Below are 25,947 nucleotides of genomic sequence, written 5' to 3'. Positions count from 1 at the left end.
GTGAGGAGGTGTGAGGGTGAGGAGGTGTGAGGGTGAGGAGGTGTGAGGGTGAGTGAGGGTGAGTGAGGGTGTGAGGCCTGCAGTTTGGCCTGCAGGTGGCGATAGGCGACCACGTCCCGAAAGAAGGTTCACATCACAGGAGGGGGATAAAAGTTTGCGGCATTTAAAAACCAGTGGCTTACATAATGTCATCGACTTTCACTTAAAATAGTCACTCTCAGTGAGAGACGGGTAGATTCCATGTGCGGCAAGAGGGCCTGTAAGCCGACATCACAGGGTGTGGATAGAGGGGAGGGTGTAAGTAGGGAGGGAGAGCGAGAGCAGGGAGATGAGAGAAGAGTTGAAGAGAAAGGCAGAGGGGAAAAGAAATTGTATTGAGGCGGTTGATATAAAGCAGAGAAGAGAGAAACAAAGGGGCAATATGTAGGAAAAAAGGCTTCATTTGTGTAGCTTTCGTGAGTGTCTGCCACCAGGACAATTAAATTCACTCAGTGAAGGCGCTGTTTAACAGTGGGCTATACAAAACTAATCTATCAGGTTTTTTTTGCGTAAAGTCCAAAATCATTGTGTTGTTTGAAAGTTTATTTGTTCAGGCAGTCCTGTATTTTTAGTCATCGCCACTTGTATGTTGGACCGGGGAAACCCATGCTTGAATGGGAACAAAGCTAAGTGCCTACTGTAAAGCACAAAGGAATCTATTTCTTATATTCATTTTATTACAACGACATAACTGCCGCCTTCTACTCGCAGTGAAGTGCCTCTCAAAAAGTTTCATACGTTATCAAAATGTCACTCATATAGTGAGATGCGTGATGAGAGATAGCATATGCGGGTATGGGATAAGAGAATCAGTGCATAGGCTAGTAATAGTGTTTATAAAAAAAAAATTTTAAAAGACATTTACCGTAAACCTCTTGTGCTCGTCTGATGGCTCTGATCGTCCAGCGGCTGTTCCAGCGAAAGCAGGCCGGGCTGGGCGGAAGTCAGGCAGCCCTCCTCGAGACAGAGGCGGGGCCTGACCAGAAGCAGGAAGTCGACCGCGACCGGAGCTTCCCAGGAGGCAGGCTGCAATGGCTGGCGCAAGGCTCCGGAGCAGAGAGAGGAGAGCCCTGCGTGCAGCCGGCGTCCGCCCGGGAAGCCAAGGAGCGGAGTGCCAGTGTCCCTGTGCCCGTTGACGCCGGAAGGAGCAGCCCGGAGCGGGACGAGTAGAAGTCCGGGTGAGTGGGGCTCCGTGCTTGCGTGTCTGTGTGTATGCAGGGGGCGGCAGTGTGTATGTGTGTGTGTGTGTGTGCGCCTGTGTGTGCGTGCGTGCATGCAGAGGGGTGGGGGCCACTCATTTAAATTTAAAAGTAAATATGACGCCAAAATAATAAATAAATAAACCAGCAGCTTGACCCATTTATTCACTGTGATGCTTCCGATAATTAAAAATGTGCCTTTACAAAGAAGTGTTTTAAAAAGAATACCAGCGTGCATGTTCATTACAAGACGGCTAGAAATAATTACTCATGATGTTCAAAGCAAGCCTGTTCATTTCAAGCTACCCTCAGCCAGCCTCGGAAAAAACGAAAGTAATACAAAAGCGAAACTGACACTGCCACTGCAGACAATGCTGCGCGCTCCCGAGGTGAAATCCGGCACTGAAAACGCTCGTAACACTTTGGTGTCCACTCTCCTAAAAACGGATCACATTAGTTGTCGAGCTGACAGCATTCATGCTTCGCATGAATGCTAACGTCAGCTCGACCTAAAAAGAGACTAGGGCCACTTCAAACATGTGACTTGTTGGCTTCTCAATAACACTTCTCAAATTACATGCATTGTCAATTGTTGGTCAGGAACTGCAGCTTCTATTTTGAGACAATCGCTAACTATAAGTTTGTCATTCAGATACATTGTATGGCAATATATCTCATGGGGATCTCCTGGAAGATCAGTTATGGATCTGTCCCTTGTAAAGGAACCCTTGTATATGCCATTAGCAACTTTGATCTTTCATTTAATTGTAGCAGTTCATAGAGTTGAAAGTACCAGCTCTACATTATCCAAAATGGTATGAGACAGCAAATATACATACATATTTATATTCTGGAATTTGTAGTCCAGTCTATCCTATTCGAAAATCAGGCCTACAAGTCCCAGAAGTCAAAGAAAAATCCCGGACTGGATGATCTCCTTACACGAAGAGCACAGGCAGGGACATCTCGTGTATTGAGCAATTCCTGCTCAGGCAGTAACAGCATAAGCTGCATCCAAAACAGGTACAGCATGGGCAGGAGCAGTGCAAACTGTCTTCAAATAAACTGGAGAAACAATGCCTGCTTTACATGCAGAGAATGGACAGCACGTTTAGCAGCAGCGAAAGCTTCCTTTGCACCAGGAAATTCAAAGGTATTTTTTAATTTTTTTTATTTAATGCGATTTTATATAGCGCAAACTTTACCCGAAGGTGTCAGAGCGCTTTACATAAGAACCAGTTGAAAAACATAAGGACTAAGGATTACATGTGTTACATAAAAGATACAAACAGAAAAAATTGCAAATGTACAAGATGTAGAGTCACACACGGAAGAGATACAAACAGAAATAAGAGGTACGAATGGATATACTCTAAGAGTCACATAGGAATGGTAGAGACTACAAAGGTCTATTGCATATAGTAGTGATTAGAGTTATCTCTATATACATAGGGAAGGGATACGAATGGATATACTCTAAGAGTCACATAGGAATGGTAGAGAGTACAATAGTCTACTTCGTATACTAGTGATTAGAGTTATCTCTATATACATAGGGAAGGGATACGAATGGATATACTCTGAGTCACATAGGAATGGTAAAGACTACAAAGGTCTACTGCATATACTAGTGATTAGAGTTATCTCTATATACATAGGGAAGAGATACAAATGGATATACTCCAAGAGTCACATAGGAATGGTAGAGAGTACAAAGGTCTACTGCATATACTAGTGTTTAGAGTTATCTCTATATACATAGGGAAGAGATATGAATGGATATACTCTAAGAGTCACATAGGAATGGTAGAGAGTACACAGGTCTACTGCATATACTAGTGATTAGAGTTATCTCTATATACATAGGGAAGGGATACGAATGGATATACTCTAAGAGTCACATAGGAATGGTAGAGAGTACAAAGGTCTACTGCATATACTAGTGATTAGAGTTATCTCTATATACAAAGGGAAGGGATACGAATGGATATACTCTAAGAGTCACATAGGAATGGTAGATAGTACAAAGGTCTACTGCATATACTAGTGATTAGAGTTATCTCTATATACATAGGGAAGGGATACGAATGGATATACTCTAAGAGTCGCATAGGAATGGTGAAGACTACAAAGGTCTACAGCATATACTAGTGATTAGAGTTATCTCTATATACATAGGGAAGATATACGAATGGATATACTCTAAGAGTCACATAGGAATGGTAGAGAGTACAAAGGTCTACTGCATATACTAGTGATCAGAGTTATCTCTATATACATAGGGAAGAGATATGAATGGATATACTCTAAGAGTCACATAGGAATGGTAGAGAGAGAGTACACAGGTCTACTGCATATACTAGTGATTAGAGTTATCTCTATATACATAGGGAAGGGATACAAATGGATATACTCTAAGAGTCACATAGGAATGGTAGAGAGTACAAAGGTCTACTGCATATACTAGTGATTAGAGTTATCTCTATATACATAGGGAAGGGATACGAATGGATATACTCTAAAAGTCGCATAGGAATGGTGAAGACTACAAAGGTCTACAGCATATACTAGTGATTAGAGTTATCTCTATATACATAGGGAAGATATACGAATGGATATACTCTAAGAGTCACATAGGAATGGTAGAGAGAGAGTACACAGGTCTACTGCATATACTAGTGATTAGAGTTATCTCTATATACATAGGGAAAGGATACAAATGGATATACTCTAAGAGTCACATAGGAATGGTAGAGAGTACAAAGGTCTACTGCATATACTAGTGATTAGAGTTATCTCTATATACATAGGGAGGGATATGACTGGATATACTCTAAAAGTCACATAGGAATGGTAGAGAGTACAAAGGTCTACTGCATATACTCGTGATTAGAGTTACCTCTATATACAGAAAAGCAGAGTTCCATTAAGTGGGGTCGGAGGGGGGATGCAGTCACAGCACCAAGGGACGGTAGGAGGGATACAAGGGTATGGAGAAAAGGCAAATCAGAATAGGGAAGAAACATTTGAGGATCGTCAGGGGGAAAAGGGTTAAAGGACGTGGGAATGGACTAGTTGGTGGGTCAGAGTCCAGAGAAAAGCGGCCGAGATCAGCAGCAAAATGGCAGCCAGGACAAAGGAAGAAGTAAAGAAGTCCAGGAGAGTCCGTGGCATAGTTTCTTTCATTCGAATGTGGCTACAGGGCTGTTGCCTGCATCTGGTGTTTTCACGGCCCCACTGCTTTTTTTTGCGGAGGGGTGTGTGTGCCCCGAGTGCCGCTCCGCACTGGCCCTCTCTGCTGGCCCAGAATTGTGGGGGCTGCCGCAGACGTGGGGCTCTGCTTGCGCTGGTTGCTGAGGCAGAAGGTGCAGATCTGCTTGGGCTGCGAGTTATCACCCTGCCGGGCCGGGCTTGTGCCCTGCTGGTGGTGGTGGTAGAAGATGGTGGTGCACGGCTGCCCGTCGCCCACCAGCAGCACGTTGCCCAGGTGGGAGATGAAGCTGGAGGTCAGCCACAGGCGCGTCTCGATCTTGGAGAGCTTGCGGTCGGTGGGCTTGGTGGGCATGAGGGCTCGCAGGGCGGTGAAGGCTGTGTTGACGCTGTTGGTATGGTCGGCTCCCAAGCGTTTGGTGTGTGGCGCTGGTGCGGCTCGCAGTGCCGCCGGTGGGTTGTGAGTGGGTTCATCTGCCCTGGCTGTTGTGTGGGTTCATCTCCACTTGGCGAGGGTGCTAAGTAGCTACTGCGTTTTAGTCTTCCGGGAGATGCAGAGCCTGCCTGCTGTGGTAGCCTCTGGGCCTCTACCCTTGATGCGACCACTCTTGCTTTAAGGCAATGCATTGTTGGGCTACGCGCTCAGGATGTCCTTATGTCTGCCATTTTGGAGTCAGGCAAGCGTGTTTATATCGATATTGCCGGAATCAGCTCCTAATTCAAATAATACCTCACCAGAGCTTCAGATGTGTGTTGGTTCCCTACAAGCATTCAAGTGCTGCACGAGACATGAGTTCTTGTATCACCTGGCAACCACTCTCGGCGGTCCGCCCTTCTCCCGCTCCCCTCAGTAGTTTTTCAGCGCTGGGAGCAGGCTATGCTGAGTTTCAGAGGATCTGTGTCTCGTGCTACCCCCGCGGGTTTTGGGTTTCCCCCACCTTCTAACCTGGTACCGGGTACTGCGGGGCTGCGGGTCACTGTTGTTCGTGCCGGCAGGACTCGCTAGTAGCGGAGCTCCGTTCCGTACATCGCGACTCTCTCCTGGTCAGTTTCGGATTCCATGGTCGCCAACATGTACCACATCCATAATAGTATAGAAAGCTTTTTCTTACAACGAAACCAGGTAGAGAATGGTCAGCGAGAGTTAACCAACTTTCCCATCAGAGGTTGATACCACTAGGACGCACAACTGTCATGTACAGAATATGCAACAACAATGTAAGGTTCCCTAAAACACAAAAAAGCATCAAACGGGCCCACAAAAACATGTGTAGCATAGGTAGTACAGCCGAAGCTTCTATCTCTCACACACACACACTCGTGCACACGTGCACCAGATGTACCATGGGCAGCAGCGCAAGCTTCTGTCTTACACACATCAGCTGTAGCATGGGCAGGAGAGCCATCTTCCATCTCACACACATTAGCTGCAGCATGGGCAGAACTGCAAGCAGCTATCACACACACCAGCTGTAGAATGGGCAGGAGCACCAGTTTCTGCCTCACACACATAAGCTGTAGCATGGGCAGCACTGCAAGCTTCTATTTCACTCACATCAGCTGTAGCATGGGCAGCACAGTAAGCTTCCATCTCACTCACATCAGCTGTAGCAAAGGCAGCACAGCAAGCTTCCGTCTCACACACATCAGCTGTAGCATGGGCAACACCGCAAGCTTCCATCTCCACACACCAGTTGTACCATGGGCAGCACTGCAAGCTTCTGCCTCCAACACATCAGCTGTAGCATGGGCAGCAGCGCAAGCCACTATCTCACACACAACAGCTACAGCATGGGCAGCACGGCAGGTTTCTATCTCACACAGTGTAGCATGGGCAGCAGGACAAGCGTCCATCTCACACACATCAGCTGTAGCATGGGGAGCAGTGCAAGCTTCCATCTCACACACATCAGCTATAGCATAGGCAGGAGAGCAAGCTTCTGTCCACACATCAGCTATAGCATAGGCAGGAGAGCAAGCTTCTGTCCACACATCAGCTATAGCATAGGCAGGAGAGCATGCTTCTGTCCACACATCAGCTGTAGCACGTGCAGCATTGCAAGCTTCTGTCGAAATAAACCAAATGTAGCATGGGCAGGAGCGCAGGTTTCTGTCTCAAACACATCGGCTGAAGCACAGGCAGCAGTGCAAGCCTCTAGCACACACACCTCAGGTGTAGCATGGGCGAGAGCGCCAGCTTCTGCCTCACACCCATCAGCTGTAGCATGGGCAGCAGGACAGGCTTCCAACTCACACACATCAACTGTAGCATGGGCAGCAGAGCAAGCTTCTGTCTCACACACTAGTTGAAGCATGGGCAGGAGCACCAGATTCTGTCTCACACACATCAGCAGTAGCATGGGCGGGAGCGCCAACTTCTGTGTCACACACATCAGCTGTAGCATGGGTATTGGCACAAGCTTCCATCTCACACACATCAGCTTTAGCATGGGCAGCAGGAGTTCAAGATTCTATCTCTCACACAGATGTAGCATGGGCAGGAGCGCCAGCTTCTGTCTCACACTCTTCAGCTGTAGCATGGAAAGCAGTGCAAGCTTCTGTCTCAAAAATCAAATGTAGCATAGGCAGGAGCACAGGTTTCTGTCTCACACACATCGGCAGTAGCATGGGCAGCAGCGCAAGCTTCTGTCTCACACACTAGATGTAGAATGGGTAGGAGCGCCAGATTCAATCTCACACACATCAGCTGTAGCATGGGCAGCAGGAGTGCAAGATTCTATCTCATACACATGGGCAACATGGAAAGCTTCCATCTCAAACACATCTGCTATAGCATGGGCAGCAGGAGCGCAAGCTTCTGTCTCACACTCATCATCCGCAGCATGGGCAGCAGGAGCGCAAGCTTCTGTCTCACACTCTTCATCCGCAGCATGGGCAGCAGTGCAAGCTTATATCTCACACACATCGGCCATAGCATGGACAGGAGCGCCAGCTTTTGTCTCACGCACATCAGCTGTAGCATGAGCAGATGCAAGCTTCCATCTCACACACATAAGCTGTAGCTTGGGCAGGATCAACACTTTCTGCCTCAGACACCTCAGCTGTAGCATGGGCAGCACTGCAAGCTTCCATCTCACACACATCAGTTGTAGCATGGGCAAAAGTGCAAGCTTCCATCTCGCACACCAGTTGTAGCATGGCCAGCACTGCAAGCTTACGTCTCACACACATCAGCTGCAGCATGGGCAGCAGCACAAGCTTCAGTCTCACACACATCAGTTGTAGCATAGGTAGGAGTGCCAGATTCTGTCTCACACACATCAGGTGTAGCATGGGCAACAAGGCAAGCTTCTATCTCACACAATCAGTCATAGCGTAGGCAGCAGCCAGTGGAGTATTGAAACTTGAGTAGGGAGCCCTGTCAAGTACATGGAGGGGGAGCCCTCCACAGCCGCGGCCAGTGGAGGGAGTTGCGCTGGGGCAGAGAGGCGGGGCGGGGGAACTAAATACCGGAATATGGATGATTACAGGTAAGTTAACAATTTAATAAATAAAACGAATTTCGTATTGCGCCCTGCATTGCAAAATGTGATGCAGGGCGCGCTACGAAATTCGTTTTATTTATTAAATTGTTTACTTACCTGCAATCATCCATATTCCGGTATTTAGTACCCCCCACCGTGCCCCTCCCCTGCCCCGCCTCTCTGCCCCGCCTCTCTGCCCCACCGCAACTCCCTCCACGGGCTGCGGGTGGCCCTCCACCTGGCCACCACCTATCACTTTGCCCCACCACAAAAAAATCTGGTATATTTTGACTTGGAACCTCCCACATTTAATGAAACGCCTCTATACTGTCCTGCTCAAAGTTCTAATAAGAAAGTGGGAAACACTCTTAACATATAAGCTGCGCCTTTGTGATATTATTGTCAGGAGCAGATTATTTAACTGAGACAGCAATTAAAACATTGCCAAGGAGCTGGATTATTGTTTCAGGAACGGCCTATCGTTGAAGAACAAAGAACACCTACATTGGGCCTGAATTAGTATTGCCGAATCAAAGGAGAGAGTGAGGACTAGGTAAGCTAGTCCGAATCCCCAGGATTATATGTCAAAATCAAAAAGGACTAGCTATATTAGGGGGAGGGGGAGACTCAATGAAGTATGCGTGCCAGCAAACCCATTGGTTTGTTCATGAAGCCCTCACCCACCAACCTAGTTGGTGACATGCTTCATCATCGGGCCCACCACAGTGACACCGAGTGTGTCCCGGGTGTGCTTCGATGCCAGGTTACTGCGGAGCTGGTATGTTCGCTGAGTGTGCAGTGTAGTGAGTGAGAAAGTGAAGGTTAAAAAGCTATACAGTGGGTCCCAGTACCCGAGGGTAAATGGATAAACTTTAATTACTGGGCCCCTGTTAGCTACTAAAAAGGCAAACGGACGTGTTGGAGTGCGAATTATGACCTCCTGCGTCCTGTGTGGTCTACATGTTTCAGCCAGGCCTTTTTTGTTTTAAAACTGGCTTTCCTCAGGACCAAGTGAGTATGTGAATAAAGTGCAGTTAAATAAAATTACTAAATTATAGTGATTGTGTTATTTCTTTGCTATGTGTGGCACTCCCTAAGGTGCGTTATATGTTAGAGGGGCATTCCCTCTTGCTTTAACAGGCTATTTGCTGTAAAAAGCTTCCTTGGGTCAGCAGGCAGAGAAAGAGACCGGAATTGCTGGTCTAGATCCTCCTTGGACTTGTCGTCCTTCTGCGGTGCCCGAAATGAGAAGCGGAGGCAATTCCAGTCTCTTTCTCTGCCTGGTGACCCAAGGAAGCTTTTTACAGCAAATAGCCTGTTAAAGCAAGAGGGAATCCCCCTCTAACATATAACGCACCTTAGGGAGTGCGACACATAGCAAAGAAATAACACAATCACTATAATTTAGTAATTTTATTTAACTGCACTTTATTCACATACTCACTTGGTCCTGAGGAAAGCCAGTTTTAAAACAAAAAAAGGCCTGGCTGAAACATGTAGACCACACAGGACGCAGGAGGTCATAATTCGCACTCCAACACATCCGTTTGCCTTTTTAGTAGCTAACAGGGGCCCAGTAATTAAAGTTTATCCATTTACCCTCGGGTACTGGGACCCACTGTATAGCTTTTTAACCTTCACTTTCTCACTCACTACACTGCACACTCAGCGAACATACCAGCTCCTCAGTAATCTGGAGTCGCAGCACACCCGGGACACATTCGGTGTCACTGTGGTGGGCCCGATGATGAAGCATGCCACCAACTAGGTTGGTGGGTGAGGGCTTCATGAACAAACCAATGGGTTTGCTGGCACGCGTACTTCATTGAGTCTCCCCCTCCCCCTAATATAGCTAGTCCTGAATTAGTATTGACATTGATGGAACATAACTTGAATATTTGAAAGACAAACCCAAACCTGCTATTTCACAGACTCGACTGAGAAAGTACACAAGGAGTACATAATATATAACTCAGTATCCTGTGAAATTCAAGAGAAATAAACTGGTGTGGTCTGCATGCCATACACTTGTCAGGAGTTGTGCATGATAATAGCCAATCCATAGTCTGCAAAATGAACTCAGGAAGCAATTTCAATTCCTACCATCATGACTTTATTACTAAGCAAGACAAAAACATGCAGGCAAAAAAGGCTGGGGATAAAAAATGCTTGGATGCTTCAGAACATTGATGCAGATGTTTGCCTGTTTGTATTTCTCATGTCTGTAGTGCAAATAATGCTAATTACAATATTTAAGGCACACATATTACAGACAAGTGCAAACAACACCGTAAATAACACATCATGTAGAATAAAAACAAACCATATTAGCAAGTACCTAAACACAGAATCTATACTAATTGTAGTTGGTGAAGCAATGGAAAAAATCACAAATACTGTCGAAGTACATAATAAAACTGTTCCCAGTCCAGCAATATACAAAAATCAAGTGCATTTTGCAAAAGAATCCCTTTTTCTTCTTGCATCAAGGTGAAATACTTTCAGCGTGCATGATAACAAGTCCAGCAGTATTCAAAAAATGAAGCAAAGTTGGGCAAACAATCCCACCTTTGGTTTGTGCATGAAGACGCAAATATTTCAAAGTAACTGTTCAAACAATAACAAGTATAGCAGGCAGCAGCATACAAAAATAAATCTTGTTTAGTCAACCTATGCCCCTTTGGTTTGTGCATGAAGGTGCAAATATTTCAAAGTGACTGGCAACACAATCACAAGTTCAGCAGCATAAAAATCAAACCATTACGCAAACAATTCCCTTTTTGAAGGCAAACATATTTCAAAGTAACTAGTGAAACAATAACAAGTTCAGCAGCATCAAAAAATCAACCATGTTTAAGCAAACAATTACCTTTTTGAAGGCACAAATATCTCAAAGTGACTAATGAAGCAACAAATTCGGCAGCATAAAAATCAAACCAGTTCAAACAAACAATTCCCTTTTTGAAGGTGCAAACATTTTTAGTTGACTGGTGAGACAAACAGCAAGTTCAGCAGCATAAAAGTCAAACCAGTGTAAACAAACAATTCCTTTTTTGAAGGAAGAAATATTTTGACGTGACAGGTCAAACATATCTCTGCAAAATGCATGTATGAGACTCTTACACAAAACCCACTCTAAGAAGAAATCCCAGGAACACAGTATTTAAAACTCTCTGATTATGATCCAAGGACATCGGGTTAGGACTCTGTGACTATGGAGAACACGGCAGTCTCTATCAGGGGGCCTCTGGAAGACTGGGGGCTTGGGCTGGAGCCCCCGGTACCCATGACTTACAACATCTATGAATGTGCCTGAAAGGAAGACTTGCCCTCTCCCTGCAGCACATTTTTGCCCTGCACAGGAAAAGTAGTCTGCCATGTGCCGCTATGTTTTCATGACATTAATAGGAGAGGCCGGAGGGGCGGGGAAGGAGGCATCAATAATACTGCTGCCGGCCCGGTACACTCCCCAGAACACCTGAACCGCCACCAGCACCATTCAATGTGCCTTAGTCAGGGTACCACGCGGGTGGACGGCGTCCCCCCACTTATTTTACCGGGGGGGTGCTGTCCCCCCTGCCAAACAGCTGGACTTCACTCTTGTCGTCCTGTCGTGACGCATTAATAGGAGAGGCTGGAGGGGCAGGGAAGGAGGCATCAATAATACCGCTGCCGGCCCGGTACACTCCCCAGAACACCTGAACCACCACCAGCACCATTCAACGTGCCTTAATAGTGACAGCAGGGTGAGGTGACCAGGGTTCGAGTCGGGGTGCCATGCGGGTGGACAGCATCCCCCCCACTTATTTTACCGGGGGGACGCTGTCCCCCCTGCCAAACAGCTGGACTTCACTCTTTGGCCTCTTTGGGACGAGGAGCTCGGCACCTTTCGTGACGTCACGTCCTGTCGTGACGTCACTTCCGGTGACAGCGTCCCCCCACTTCTTTATTTACGACTTGTGCCCTGGAGGTGACTGAAAATATACTGCAGGTCTGCTCCTTGGTGGGTGAGGTGCCGGTGTAGAAGTACCAATTACATTGCAGGCTGCGCTGCTTCACTTGGCTCGCTTCACACTTACTACTGTGGCATTGGCAGCAGTCTGAGCCGTGGCAGGGCCAGACGCAGATTAGACGTGTCACTGGTTCGGTCAGGTCCTGTTTTGAATTCAACTGCCAAGTGCACACAACCGCAACCCGCGCGTGACTGACCCACCCTCCTGTGCAGGGCCGGACTGGTCATAGCGGGCACCGGGCAATCCCCGGTGCGCCGCAAGGGTGGAGGCAGGTTTTGGCCCCATGGGGGCCGTTTTTGTTACAGGGCCGTTTTTGCAGCATAGCTGCAAAATCGGCCTTGTAACAAAATCGGTCGAAAACCGGCCCTGGCAAACAGCTCAGCAGCACCCCCAACCCCCCCCCCCAGAGTGGGGAGGGGGGGTCGGACGAGCACTTTGCCAGGGCTGATTGTGGTTCCCAGTCCCACCCTGAAGACCATGGTGCGTGTGGTCACCATCACCGCGCAGCAGTGGCGCAGCATGCATGCCTTGCACAAATATGAGCGTGCAGCGCTGTGCAGCCGCGCGAGACGAAGTTTCGTCTCCAGGCAGGCCCTGGGGCACGCATATTAAATAAAAAATGCCCTGCCACCCATGCAGGCCCGGACTGGCCATTGCGGGCACCGGGCAATCCCCCGGTGCGCCGCAAGGGTGGGGGCCGGTTTTGGGCCATGGGGGCCGTTTTTGTTTCAGGGCCGTTTTTTGCAGCATAGTTGCAAAATCGGCCCTGTAACAAAATCGGCCAAAAACCGGCCCTGGCAAAGAGCTCGGTCGCACCCCCAGGGGGCCGGCCGAGCACTTTGCCAGGGCCGGTTTTGGTTCTCAGTCCGACCCTGCACGCATGCCCATGGTCAAGTGCGATGCACGGATATGGCGGCACGCAATTAAAATGTGGCACAGCGACTGTGCGCGGAGGCTGAGATTCAGACAGTTATCTTGTCACTGAGTGACACTGCTGCTGCTAATTAAAACAATTGGCCGCAGCCCCGTCGGTCAGCGTTGCCCATAACCCAGCCCTGCCCTCAACTCAGACTCAGAGGTAGTTTGTATTGGTGGTGAGGGGGCCCCCTGGACCTTGGGGACCCCGCACCGCAGGGGCTATTGTGACACTAGTGGCAGCAGCGCAAGCTTCTATCACACACCAGCTGTAGCATGGACAGCAGCACAAACGTCCATCTCACACAAATCAGTCGTAGCAAAGGCTGCGGCGCAAGCGTCTATCACACACACCAGATGTAGCATGGGCAGCAGCACAAGCTTCTATCACACACCAGCTGTAGCATGGACAGCAGCACAAACGTCCATCTCAGACAAATCAGTCGTAGCAAAGGCTGCGGCGCAAGCTTCTATCACACACACCAGATGTAGCATGGGCAGCAGCACAAGCTTCTATCTCTTACACCTCAGCAGTAGCATGAACAGCAGCGCAAGCTTCCATCTCACACAAATCAGTCGTAGCAAAGGCTGCGGCGCAAGCTTCTATCACACACACCAAATGTAGCATGGACATCAGCACAAGCTTCTATCTCTCACACCTCAGCAGTAGCATGAACAGCAGCGCAAGCTTCCATCTCACACAAATCAGTCGTAGCAAAGGCTGCGGCGCAAGCTTCTATCACACACACCAGATGTAGCATGGGCATCAGCACAAGCTTCTATCTCTCAAACCTCAGCAGTAGCATAAACAGCAGCGCAAACTTCCATCTCACACAAATCAGTCGTAGCAAATGCTGCGGCGCAAGCTTCGATCACACACACCAAATGTAGCATGGACATCAGCACAAGCTTCTATCTCTCACACCTCAGCAGTAGCATGAACAGCAGCGCAAGCTTCCATCTCACACAAATCAGTCGTAGCAAAGGCTGCGGCGCAAGCTTCTATCACACACACCAGATGTAGCATGGGCAGCAGCACAAGCTTCTATCTCTCAAACCTCAGCAGTAGCATAAACAGCAGCGCAAACTTCTTTCTCACACAAATCAGTCGTAGCAAAGGCTGTGGCGCAAGCTTCTATCACACACACCAGATGTAGCATGAGCAGCAGCACAAGCTTCTATCTCTTACACCTCAGCAGTAGCATGAACAGCAGCGCAAGCTTCCATCTCACACAAATCAGTCATAGCAAAGGCTGTGGCGCAAGCTTCTATCACACACACCAGATGTAGCATGGGCAGCAGCACAAGCTTCTATCTCTCAAACCTCAGCAGTAGCATAAACAGCAGCGCAAGCTTCCATCTCACACAAATCAGTCGTAGCAAAGGCTGCGGCGCAAGCTTCTATCACACACACCAAATGTAGCATGGACATCAGCACAAGCTTCTATCTCTCACACCTCAGCAGTAGCATAAACAGGAGCGCAAGCCTCCATTTCACACAAATCAGTCATAGCAAAGGCTGCGGCGCAAGCTTCTATCACACACACCAGATGTAGCATGGGCAGCAGCACAAGCTTCTATCTCTCAAACCTCAGCAGTAGCATTTACAGCAGCGCAAGCTTCCATCTCACACAAATCAGTCGTAGCAAAGGCTGCGGCGCAAGCTTCTATCACACACACCAAATGTAGCATGGACAACAGCACAAGCTTCTATCTCTCACACCTCAGCAGTAGCATAAACAGGAGCGCAAGCCTCTATTTCACACAAAACAGTTGTAGCAAAGGCTGCGGCGCAAGCTTCTATCACACACACCAGATGTAGCATGGGCAGCAGCACAAGCTTCTATCTCTTACACCTCAGCAGTAGCATGAACAGCAGCGCAAGCCTCCATCTCACACAAATCAGTCGTAGCAAAGGCTGCGGCGCAAGCTTCTATCACACACACCAAATGTAGCATGGACATCAGCACAAGCTTCTATCTCTCAAACCTCAGCAGTAGCATAAACAGGAGCGCAAGCCTCCATTTCACATAAATCAGTCGTAGCAAAGGCTGCGGCGCAAGCTTCTATCACACACACCAAATGTAGCATGGGCAGCAGCACAAGCTTCTATCTCTCACACCTCAGCAGTAGCATGAACAGGAGCGCAAGCCTCCATTTCACACAAATCAGTCGTAGCAAAGGCTGAGGCGCAATCTTCTATCACACACACCAGATGTAGCATGGGCAGCAGCACAAGCTTCTATCTCTCAAACCTCAGCAGTAGCATGAACAGCAGCGCAAGCTTCCATCTCAGACAAATCAGTCATAGCAAAGGCTGCGGCGCAAGCTTCTATCACACACACCAGATGTAGCACGGGCAGCAGCACAAGCTTCTATCTCTTACACCTCAGCAGTAGCATGAACAGCAGCGCAAGCTTCCATCTCACACAAATCAGTCATAGCAAAGGCTGTGGCGCAAGCTTCTATCACACACACCAGATGTAGCATGGGCAGCAGCACAAGCTTCTATCTCTTACACCTCAGCAGTAGCATGAACAGCAGCGCAAGCTTCCATCTCACACAAATCAGTCATAGCAAAGGCTGTGGCGCAAGCTTCTATCACACACACCAGATGTAGCATGAGCAGCAGCACAAGCTTCTATCTCTTACACCTCAGCAGTAGCATGAACAGCAGCGCAAGCTTCCATCTCACACAAATCAGTCATAGCAAAGGCTGTGGCGCAAGCTTCTATCACACACACCAGATGTAGCATGGGCAGCAGCACAAGCTTCTATCTCTCAAACCTCAGCAGTAGCATAAACAGCAGCGCAAGCTTCCATCTCACACAAATCAGTCGTAGCAAAGGCTGCGGCGCAAGCTTCTATCACACACACCAAATGTAGCATGGACATCAGCACAAGCTTCTATCTCTCACACCTCAGCAGTAGCATAAACAGGAGCGCAAGCCTCCATTTCACACAAATCAGTCATAGCAAAGGCTGCGGCGCAAGCTTCTATCACACACACCAGATGTAGCATGGGCAGCAGCACAAGCTTCTATCTCTCAAACCTCAGCAGTAGCATTTACAGCAGCGCAAGCTTCCATCTCACACAAATCAGTCGTAGCAAAGGCTGCGGCGCAAGCTTCTATCACACACACCAAATGTAGCATGGACAACAGCACAAGCTTCTATCTCTCACACCTCAGCAGTAGCATAAACAGGAGCGCAAGCCTCTATTTCACACAAAACAGTTGTAGCAAAGGCTGCGGCGCAAGCTTCTATCACACACACCAGATGTAGCATGGGCAGCAGCACAAGCTTCTATCTCTTACACCTCAGCAGTAGCATGAACAGCAGCGCAAGCCTCCATCTCACACAAATCAGTCGTAGCAAAGGCTGCGGCGCAAGCTTCTATCACACACACCAAATGTAGCATGGACATCAGCACAAGCTTCTATCTCTCAAACCTCAGCAGTAGCATAAACAGGAGCGCAAGCCTCCATTTCACATAAATCAGTCGTAGCAAAGGCTGCGGCGCAAGCTTCTATCACACACACCAAATGTAGCATGGGCAGCAGCACAAGCTTCTATCTCTCACACCTCAGCAGTAGCATGAACAGGAGCGCAAGCCTCCATTTCACACAAATCAGTCGTAGCAAAGGCTGAGGCGCAATCTTCTATCACACACACCAGATGTAGCATGGGCAGCAGCACAAGCTTCTATCTCTCAAACCTCAGCAGTAGCATGAACAGCAGCGCAAGCTTCCATCTCAGACAAATCAGTCATAGCAAAGGCTGCGGCGCAAGCTTCTATCACACACACCAGATGTAGCACGGGCAGCAGCACAAGCTTCTATCTCTTACACCTCAGCAGTAGCATGAACAGCAGCGCAAGCTTCCATCTCACACAAATCAGTCATAGCAAAGGCTGTGGCGCAAGCTTCTATCACACACACCAGATGTAGCATGGGCAGCAGCACAAGCTTCTATCTCTTACACCTCAGCAGTAGCATGAACAGCAGCGCAAGCTTCCATCTCACACAAATCAGTCATAGCAAAGGCTGTGGCGCAAGCTTCTATCACACACACCAAATATAGCATGGGCAGCAGCACAAGTTTCTATCTCTCAAACCTCAGCAGTAGCATGAACAGGAGCGCAAGCCTCCATTTCACACAAATCAGTCATAGAAAAGGCTGTGGCGCAAGCTTCTATCACACACACCAGATGTAGCATGGGCAGCAGCACAAGCTTCTATCTCTCACACCTCAGCAGTAGCATGAACAGCAGCGCAAGCTTCCATCTCACACAAATCAGTCGGAGCAAAGGCTGTGGCGCAAGCTTCTATCACACACACCAGATGTAGCATGGGCAGCAGCACAAGCTTCTATCTCTTACACCTCAGCAGTAGCATGAACAGCAGCGCAAGCTTCCATCTCACACAAATCAGTCGTAGCAAAGGCTGCGGCGCAAGCTTCTATCACACACACCAGATGTAGCATGGGCAGCAGCACAAGCTTCTATCTCTCAAACCTCAGCAGTAGCATAAACAGCAGCGCAAACTTCCATCTCACACAAATCAGGCGTAGCAAAGGCTGTGGCGCAAGCTCCTATCACACACACCAGATGTAGCATGAGCAGCAGCACAAGCTTCTATCTCTCAAACCTCAGCAGTAGCATGAACAGCAGCGCAAGCTTCCATCTCACACAAATCAGTCGTAGCAAAGGCTGCGGCGCAAGCTTCTATCACACACACCAGATGTAGCATGAGCAGCAGCACAAGCTTCTATCTCTTACACCTCAGCAGTAGCATGAACAGCAGCGCAAGCTTCCATCTCACACAAATCAGTTGTAGCAAAGGCTGCGGCGCAAGCTTCTATCACACACACCAGATGTAGCATGGGCAGCAGCACAAGCTTCTATCTCTCACACCTCAGCAGTAGCATGAACAGCAGCGCAAGCTTCCATCTCACACAAATCAGTCATAGAAAAGGCTGCGGCGTAAGCTTCTATCACACACACCAGATGTAGCATGGGCAGCAGCACAATCTTCTATCTCTGCACACCTCAGCAGTAGCATAAACAGCAGCGCAAGCTTCCATCTCACACAAATCAGTCGTAGCAAAGGCTGCGGCGCAAGCTTCTATCACACACACCAGATGTTGCATGAACAGCAGCACAAGCTCAGATGTAGCATAGGCACTGCAGTGCAAGCTTCTGTGTCACGCACACATGCCTCAGCCTAAGTTTGGGCAGCAGAATCAGATCGTGCAGAACAAGCATGGAAGAGAGTGCAAAATGCGCACAGACCTGCCTCACAAACCCCCGAGCTTCTATGTCACACACACCAGATGTAGCATGGGCAGCAGCACAAGCTCAGATGTAGCATAGGCGGTGCAGTGCAAGCTTCTGTCTCACACACACACATGCAGAACAAGCACGAGGGAGAGTGCAAGGCGCGCACAGACCCGCCCCACAATCCCCCAGCCCACCCCTCTGCCCGACGTTAGAGGTGCCCCCACGAGCCACTTCCTGTCAGCGGCGCCAGACAAGCGAGGCCTCGAAAGGAAGCCTGCCCCGGCCTCTGCCCTGCGTGGCATCCGCAGGTGTTTCGGTGCTGCCATTCATTTCAGAAAAGTCCCCTTTTGTTCTGTCCTGCCCTTGCCAAACTGCCTGCTAATCACTGCGTCCAACATAAGAGAAGAGTTTAAAAGGCATTAATGTATGGCCGCCCTGGATATATCGCTCGAGTGGAAACCACGTGAACATTAAGCGCGCAGTGAGAATGCAAACGGGCGTCACTTCCTACAGTGCATCAATGCTGGATAATTTTGCATTTCGGCACCATGTCATATTTTGCATAGGCGCCACGTAGTACTGCCCGCGAGAACAACTTCCTTCTCACCAACAGCAACGCCTCTTGCTCTCACGAGCCTTCCCGGAGGAGACGCCCTGACTCGTGGAGATATTCGTGTGAGACGGAAGGCTGTCGGTGAAACTATCTTGGGGCATGCACACCTGTCGTCTCGCACGTGTATTGAGGATGACTTTTGGCCAGTCTTGGTTTTTCACTCACCAGCGCAATGCATGCTGGGGCTTGTAGTTTCCTAATAGTATACCCAATAGTTTGGCAGGCCTACAAGTCTACCCTACGCATGAGCACAAAGGGCTGTGCGTGCCCTTCCACTTAGGCCACACAAGACTGCCTTCATACAAACCAGCCTTACCCATGTTATGATCACTGAAGAAAGGTCCAGAAAGAAATAGGTACCTCGCCCACTGCTCTTCATCCACCTCTCGGGCTACCCTTTACCTGCTCACCTGAACAGAGCTCTCACGAGCAACTCACCCAATCCAGACTCTTTCTTTGAATTCTGGGACTAGTGGTCCTAATGATCTCATTAGAAGCGCTGTGTCGCTCAGAAAACAAGCATTTGCAATGCAATAGGTCTTGCATTTACGCGAGTTTAAGCTACTGGCATTGTGTAAATGGCAGTACGTTTTATTTATGTTTCAAAAACGAAAACATAAATAAAAAGCATTGTCATTTACAATGCCAATAGCTAAAACTCACGTAAATGCGAGACCTGATGCATTGCAAATGCCTGTTTGCCTGTGCTACACTAAACTGATGTGGACCGCGCTGCAAATTTATTAAATAAAGCAGCGCGGCCCGTAAAGTAAAAGCGAACCTGGCTGGAAAAAGGAAAGACCATTAAAGAAAATAGTGATCACCCACTAAATAACGCAGACTGCGTAACGAGCCAAGTAAAAGGTCCAGTTGTTATGAGAGGTGACAAATGGAGACACGGTGGTACCCAGGAGGGACTAACAAGCCTCATAATGAATTGGAATTCAGCTTTTACGAAGGAAAATGACACCAGCCAATTAAAAATATGGGTGGAGAGTGGGTGGAGCTTCCACTGCTTACTCTATTACAGCATGCCTCGAAGAGCGTGAAGGGCATGCGCGCTGCCGCTAGGCTCCACCTAAAAAAACTTCTAGTGCATAACGTACTTACTTGTGCTTGAAAAAATCTCTTTAGATACAGCTTACAAACGTCAGCCCTAGCAGCCAGGTAAGTTAGGGTAGAAAGTAGCTGCAGCCCGCCACTTCCCAAGTGTATCAGTCTGGATGAAAAGAGCCGCAGACAAAAACAAGTATTTGCAATGCAATTGGTCTCGCATTTGGAGAGTTAGTGGTATTGGCGTTGTAAATGACAATGTCTTTCACCCATGTGTTTTGGTTTGGAGTGGATGTATGTGGTTTGGAGTAGATTTATGTGGGTTGTATTGGAATTGTTTGTGAAATTGTGTTGTGTGGAGTGTATTTGTGTAGTGGAATTATGTGGCATGGTGAATAGATAAAGGTGAGAACTGCACAGAATAGTTGGAAAGGAAGCTAGACGGAGATAAGTAGTTTGTGCAAGAAGTGGTGAATGAACTCAAGAAAGATGATCAGAAAGATTGTGAGAAAAAGAGAAAGAAGGGGAGAGCAGCCACAGAGGCATAAGGAGGGAGGGCCTGTGTATGCAGAAGACACCCTAAGAAGAGGAGAAAAGCGTGGGGTTGATGGATGGAAACCTTGAAAAGGTACGGGAAATAAATTGTGCTTTGTATGTGTGAGCAGGCAGCAAAGAGAGGAGATAGGGAGCGTGAGGTAGGGATGAGAGGGGTAGTGGCAGTGTGAGGGAGAGATGAGAGGGGCAGTGCGTGTGTAGGGGAGAGTTGACATGGTTGGTGGAAGTGTAAGGGAGAGAAGTGTTGGTTTGGAATTGTTTGTTGTGGAATTGTGTGGCGTGGAATTGTGTAGTGAGGTGTGAAGTTGTGTAGTGGTAATATGTGGTATGTCATTAACATACTTTTGAAATTTGCTTCCTAGAATGACTACTTATCTGTGCTCAAAATGGGGAGAGAGATAGTAAGGCTGAGTGCATAGGAAAAGGGAAGGCAGGCAGCAAGGGAGATAAGAAGTCAGAATGCATGTGCGAAAGAAAAGCAGAGAGAAACATTGGGCAAAGTGATTTAACACCATGGCTTTAGAATGAGGCTGCCCATGTCCAGGGAAGAGTGAGTTACAGTTAGAGGAGTGTGCAAGAAAGGCAGAGGAAAATCACAAGCGAACAGATGCTTTCAGTCTAGCACAATAGGAGAAAAGGCCCGGGCACCCCAAGCTCCTTCCCTGTGGTGCCCACGTGGTGCCCTTGTACAGACTCCAGGCGCAGTTTGCATCATCACAGGTGAGCTTGTTCAAAAAGCGATATTACACAGAATATATTATACATAGACGAGATCTTCACAGGGGTGGGGGAGTAGACGTGGGGATGGTGCAGGGATGACCCCTAAAGGGCTGCTGTCACAGGGTGCTTTGGGTAGGATGGCAGATTTCTAAACACTTATTTCAGTCAATATAAATTTCTACAATGTCTACAATTTTTTATGAACCGCTGTAACAATCTTGGATTCATGCCCCTAGCTGGGCATTAAGTTCCCATGAGGCACAGGGTCAATACTGATTTGCATATGACTGGGTCTGCACTGAGGTGGCGAAGTGAGCAAAACAACAATGTTAGATTCAACCCAGATCTGTGACTGAGGGTGAGTGTCTGAAAAGTTTCAGTGCTTCGTCCATCATCTACTTGTGTTTGCTTTGTTTGCGCTAAGTTGGCAGGGTATGCCCAGAGGTGGGTTCCTTGCTCACTTTGCCACTGGATTCAAGGTAGCCTGGCTGATGAAGGGTGTTACCCAGAAACCGGTCCCAAGATGCTTGTTTCCGGTTCAGGGAAGACCTGGCTTGGCAGTTCGGCTGGACTGTTCCCATGAGGCACAGGGTCAAGACTGATTTGCATATAGCTGTGTCTGAACTGAGGTGGCGAAGTGAGCTAAAGAATGATGATGGATTCAACCCAGATCTGTGACTGGGGGTGAGTGTCAAAAAAGTTTCAGCGCTCCGTCAGTCCTATCCTTGTGTTTGCACTGTCACCAACATACCCAAAGCAAGGATTTGGAAAAGGTAAGCCCTGGACTTCAAAAACAATTTCCACTGTGGCCTGGAATTCCCTGCTCGCGCTCCCCACGTAGTCATACAGCTACCACTGTGATACATATTGTGAAACGGATTTGTGACATTCATTTGGTGTTATTTAACTACCCAGTAGCCTCATTAAGAACTAACAAGGCCCAGTACTGTAGCAATGTCGCTGCTAGAATCATCTTAATAACATTGCCTCGCCTTGAAAGTTGCTGCTACAAATAACGCACAAAACTGTCTGTTGTAGCCAGTGCTTTAAATGGGCCGGTACTCACCGGTACTGAGTACCAGCACTTCTACATTTTTCTGAGCTTGAGTACCGGAACTTCTTCTTGTCCAAAGAGAGTACCCCTACTCATGGGGCAGCAAGCCAACTCAGTGCAATTTGGTATTTAAAAAAAAGAAGCGTGACAGCTGATGAGTCCGTCCGTTTTGTTAATTGAGCAACGCCCCTCCTTCCAACCCCCCCACCCCCGGTCCAGCTCTCAAGCCCGGGCTGCTGCAGCCTCCTGCACACACACAAGATTCTTTCAGCAGACCTGCACGCTGGGCTATTGTGCTCTGTTGACCATTCAAACACCTTTGAAAAGTGGAGGAAGCTCTGTTTTTATTTTTAAATTTCTTCTTGTACCCCCTGAAGTCGAGCTCTCTTCAACCCATTTGCAAGGCGTAAGAGACTTGGTGGGGGACAGATGAAAGGCCCAATTCGCATCTCGCCCCTCTCCCTACTAATAAACACACTGCAGCCCTACCTTGTCAGAGTTTAACTTATAAAAAGGAGAAATAATATACATACGTTTCCTTTCAAATGTAATTGAACAAGAAAGTTAGGGATATTGTGTTATGTATGTTTGATTTCTATTGGACTTCCCCAATGCTTGTGAGGCCCACGGCGCCATTACACTGGAAACATTTTAAGAAGGGGTTTACATTCAAGTAAAAGTAAAATATTTATGACAGAAAATAAATGTTAGGGAACTTTTTTCTTAGTGCCTTAGAAAAGCGCCAATTCAACTAAATCTTAAATGAAGAGTTGCATTCGGTCATGAGGTTTTATCAATGATTTTAATTAATGTCTGTCTGTCTGTCCCTGCGCCTTGATGCCCTTGGGCTAAGTTCGCGCACTATAAATTTCCCATTATTATTTTATTATTATTAATGGCCAACCCTCCAGGTTCATCAGCTCATTCCACCTAATTGTTGCTTTTAGCACAGTTTATTGTGGGTGAACATGTATTAAATACCCTATCTGCATGCACGAGTGCTTCTATGTCCATGTGTATCTTCTTGTATGAGTGAGTGTTGTCTGCAGTGTGCAATTCTGCACACCAATCAAATCTCAATCAAATTAAATGCGTGCCTCTAGCCCGGTCCCTTAGCACTATCCGTAGACCCGCCCCTATTGATCCATCGCCCTTACCCTGCCACCCCCCCAACCCCGCCCCCTAGCCCACATCTCAATTTGGGGAGTACCTGCACTTATTTTTTTCCATTTAAAGCACTGGTTATAGCTATGAAAGACGTCTGAGAATGAAAATATATGCGTTTCACTGTGGGCGGGTTTGAATTAAAACTCTGAATCCACAGCCTTCTAGTTATTTAGACGGATTTGTCTTCTTTGAACATTATTTACACCCGCACGAGGTTAGAAAAAAAACTAAACTACTAATGAATACTGTTTCTCACTTCCACTGTCAAGTCCAAGCAGCCTCACCATGGCTGAGTGTCACTTTTCAGGGAGGCAAACGGAAGTGTGCAGAAAAGTGAAACATTTGTTTCAACGAGAGAGATTGCTCTGGGGATCAAGAGTGCTTAGGTTTCCTAGGACTAGGAGAGTAGATTTTGCATTCTAGGCTCGTGCCAGGATGGAAAGAAAAACACGGAGTGGATGAACTACTTACATGCGGATCTGGGAAACTCTGGAGAGTTACCTGTCATAGGGAGGGACGATCCACAGTGGCTATATATCATGTCTGACCCAAGAGTGAGTCTTGACTTTTCAGTCAAGGGAACTTTGCATTCTAGGGCTTGAAGTTCCCCTTTTCTACTTGCCTACAAATCCCAGAATGCAAAGCGCTATGGCTTTGCAAAAAAACCTGCCGGGGTGGTCTAAAGAGTCACACATGAAATGAGACTTTCTGACAGCTTGCGGTATGATGGGGGCGGAGGGGTGAGATGTCAAGGGCTGGCCCCCTCCCCTCAGGGCGCAGCGCTCTTGAGGCAGGAGGGAGCGACTGCCCCTCCCTCAAGTCCAGATGCACCTGTTCCAAGTGTGTCCCTCCCTCCTCACCTGGCCCCGCCGGGCTGCAGGTAGGTCTGGCACTCCCTCTCACCCCAGCTCCTCCCACGCCCTGGGCCTGCCCCCGCACTATCTCCGAGCAGCCTGCGAGATCTGAGCATTTCCTGGCTCCGCTGCTGATGGGGAGAAGCCGCCACCGCCGCCCTCGGAGGCTGTAGAGACCCCGTGGGCCCGGCCGGGACTTTCTGCTGCTCCCTCAGAGGACACTTCCCTGTCTGCTGCCCGCCCCTCTCTGGCAGCCGGCTTTTAAAACATACACTGCAAGGGGTTCAACGTCACTGAGACCCGGTACCATAGGGTTTAAAGCTCCCAGAAGCCAGGCTTCAGAATAAAAGGTACTGTGTCTTGTTTTATTATACATCTGTTTCAGTGTGCGCGTTGGCCTCGGCTGCTTCGCTCTTCTAATGTGATACTGAAACTGGGCTCTCATGAGATTTCAAGTTGTCACATGCCAGGCAGGTGGGAGTTGATCATGTACTTCTTCTGTGCATTCTGCTACATGTAGAGCTGCAATCACAGGGCAGAAACACTCCTGTGAGTGCTAGAAACTCGGCCTCGGGCAATACGAGATCTGCTTTCGGGGGCGGGTTCCTTGCTTCTGTAGAGGATCCGAGCCAGGAGAGCAGCCCTTCTGTCCGCATTATTTACAATGGTGTCCAGCGTAGGTCCAGGAGGGCTAGATCCAAATAAGGTTTTCAGGAGAAATACTATGTAAATATGTTCATTCTGGATTCATTGCGGGGCGAAGCCTCTCATATTGTTATTGTATGTCTTGACTCTGCAGTTGTAGAGTTTCCTTTAACAACGGGATGTATCCTCGGATAGTGTAGTCTTACGTCACTTGAACAAAAGGTCCGGTTTACTGTGCTTTGCAAAGTTTAGGACCACAGATGTGTGTCCAATAACTGGCTAGATACCAAGTGACGTTTTCTGTTTGTTCGTGAGGATAATACAGTGCTAGATATACTCTGGCCAAGATTTCTAGGCACTTTACTGAGTTTGTATCACAGATGCAAGTAGCCATCAAACTACAGGGGGTGTTCGATGTATCTACTTTTTGTGTCAAGTCAAGTGTGATGCCATCATGCCCCCTTGCAACCATTATAGAGTATGCTGGGTTTGTGTGTGTTATGGTGAACTCAGGTTGCCCAAAGACAGGCAGCCGAATTTCATCCATATCATGTTTTTTTTCATATGCCTCCTTTCACTTGGCTCTGTGGGGCTTGTAAGTTTGTTTACCCTATTATAAACACAGGACTACAAGTACCAGAATGTAATACATTATTTTGATCTTTGTCCCTAGCCACATTTCTGAGATAGCTAAGAAAGCAGGCTGCAAAGCTTTGATAATATTCTGCAGGTCAGGTTATTTCATTTGTAGAGGGTGATATTAGCACCCAGGAGCTAAATCCTAACTCAAGAGGTTTCTTTATAAATGTAATGACTGTGTTTTTGGAGACAGGAGTCTGTCTGAGGTGTGCCTTATGCCATGGAAAGATACACTCACCAGGCTGGGCTGGGCCTTGTTGTCTGAAGGTGGTCACCGTGTACTGCGGGGAAGTTATTCTGCCATGGAGGAGAGAGTGAGGGCGTGTTGATGCTGGCTGGCAAGTTCTTAGGCAAGTTCTTAGGCTTGGCTGGCCAGGAGTGAGGCCATGTTAACTATGGCATTGTCAGCACAAATCAAAAAGCCCAAGGTGTTGGGCGCCAAGCTGGAAGCTTGAAGAGAGATCCCTGCTCAGTTATTTAGCGACAGCAACAGGCGAGAAAGACT

The 25,947-nt window shown here is 48.0% G+C and overlaps 1 protein-coding gene across 1 annotated transcript in view; it reads left to right on the top strand.

The window, feature by feature from the left end:
- The first annotated feature begins 24,239 nt into the window (after positions 1-24,239).
- Positions 24,240-25,947, top strand: part of GALNT6 (polypeptide N-acetylgalactosaminyltransferase 6) — a 250,105-nt gene continuing 248,397 nt past the window's right edge. Inside the window, exon 1 of the mRNA XM_078688863.1 lies at positions 24,240-24,508. The gene's annotated coding sequence lies outside the window, so the exon portion shown is untranslated. The remainder of the gene's footprint in view (positions 24,509-25,947) is intronic.

Source organism: Lissotriton helveticus, chromosome 1_1 (assembly GCF_964261635.1).
Source record: "Lissotriton helveticus chromosome 1_1, aLisHel1.1, whole genome shotgun sequence".
Classification (NCBI taxonomy): Eukaryota; Metazoa; Chordata; class Amphibia; order Caudata; family Salamandridae; genus Lissotriton; species Lissotriton helveticus.
The sequence above is the reverse complement of the archived record's forward strand: the minus strand, read 5'-3'. Positions and strand labels throughout refer to the sequence as shown.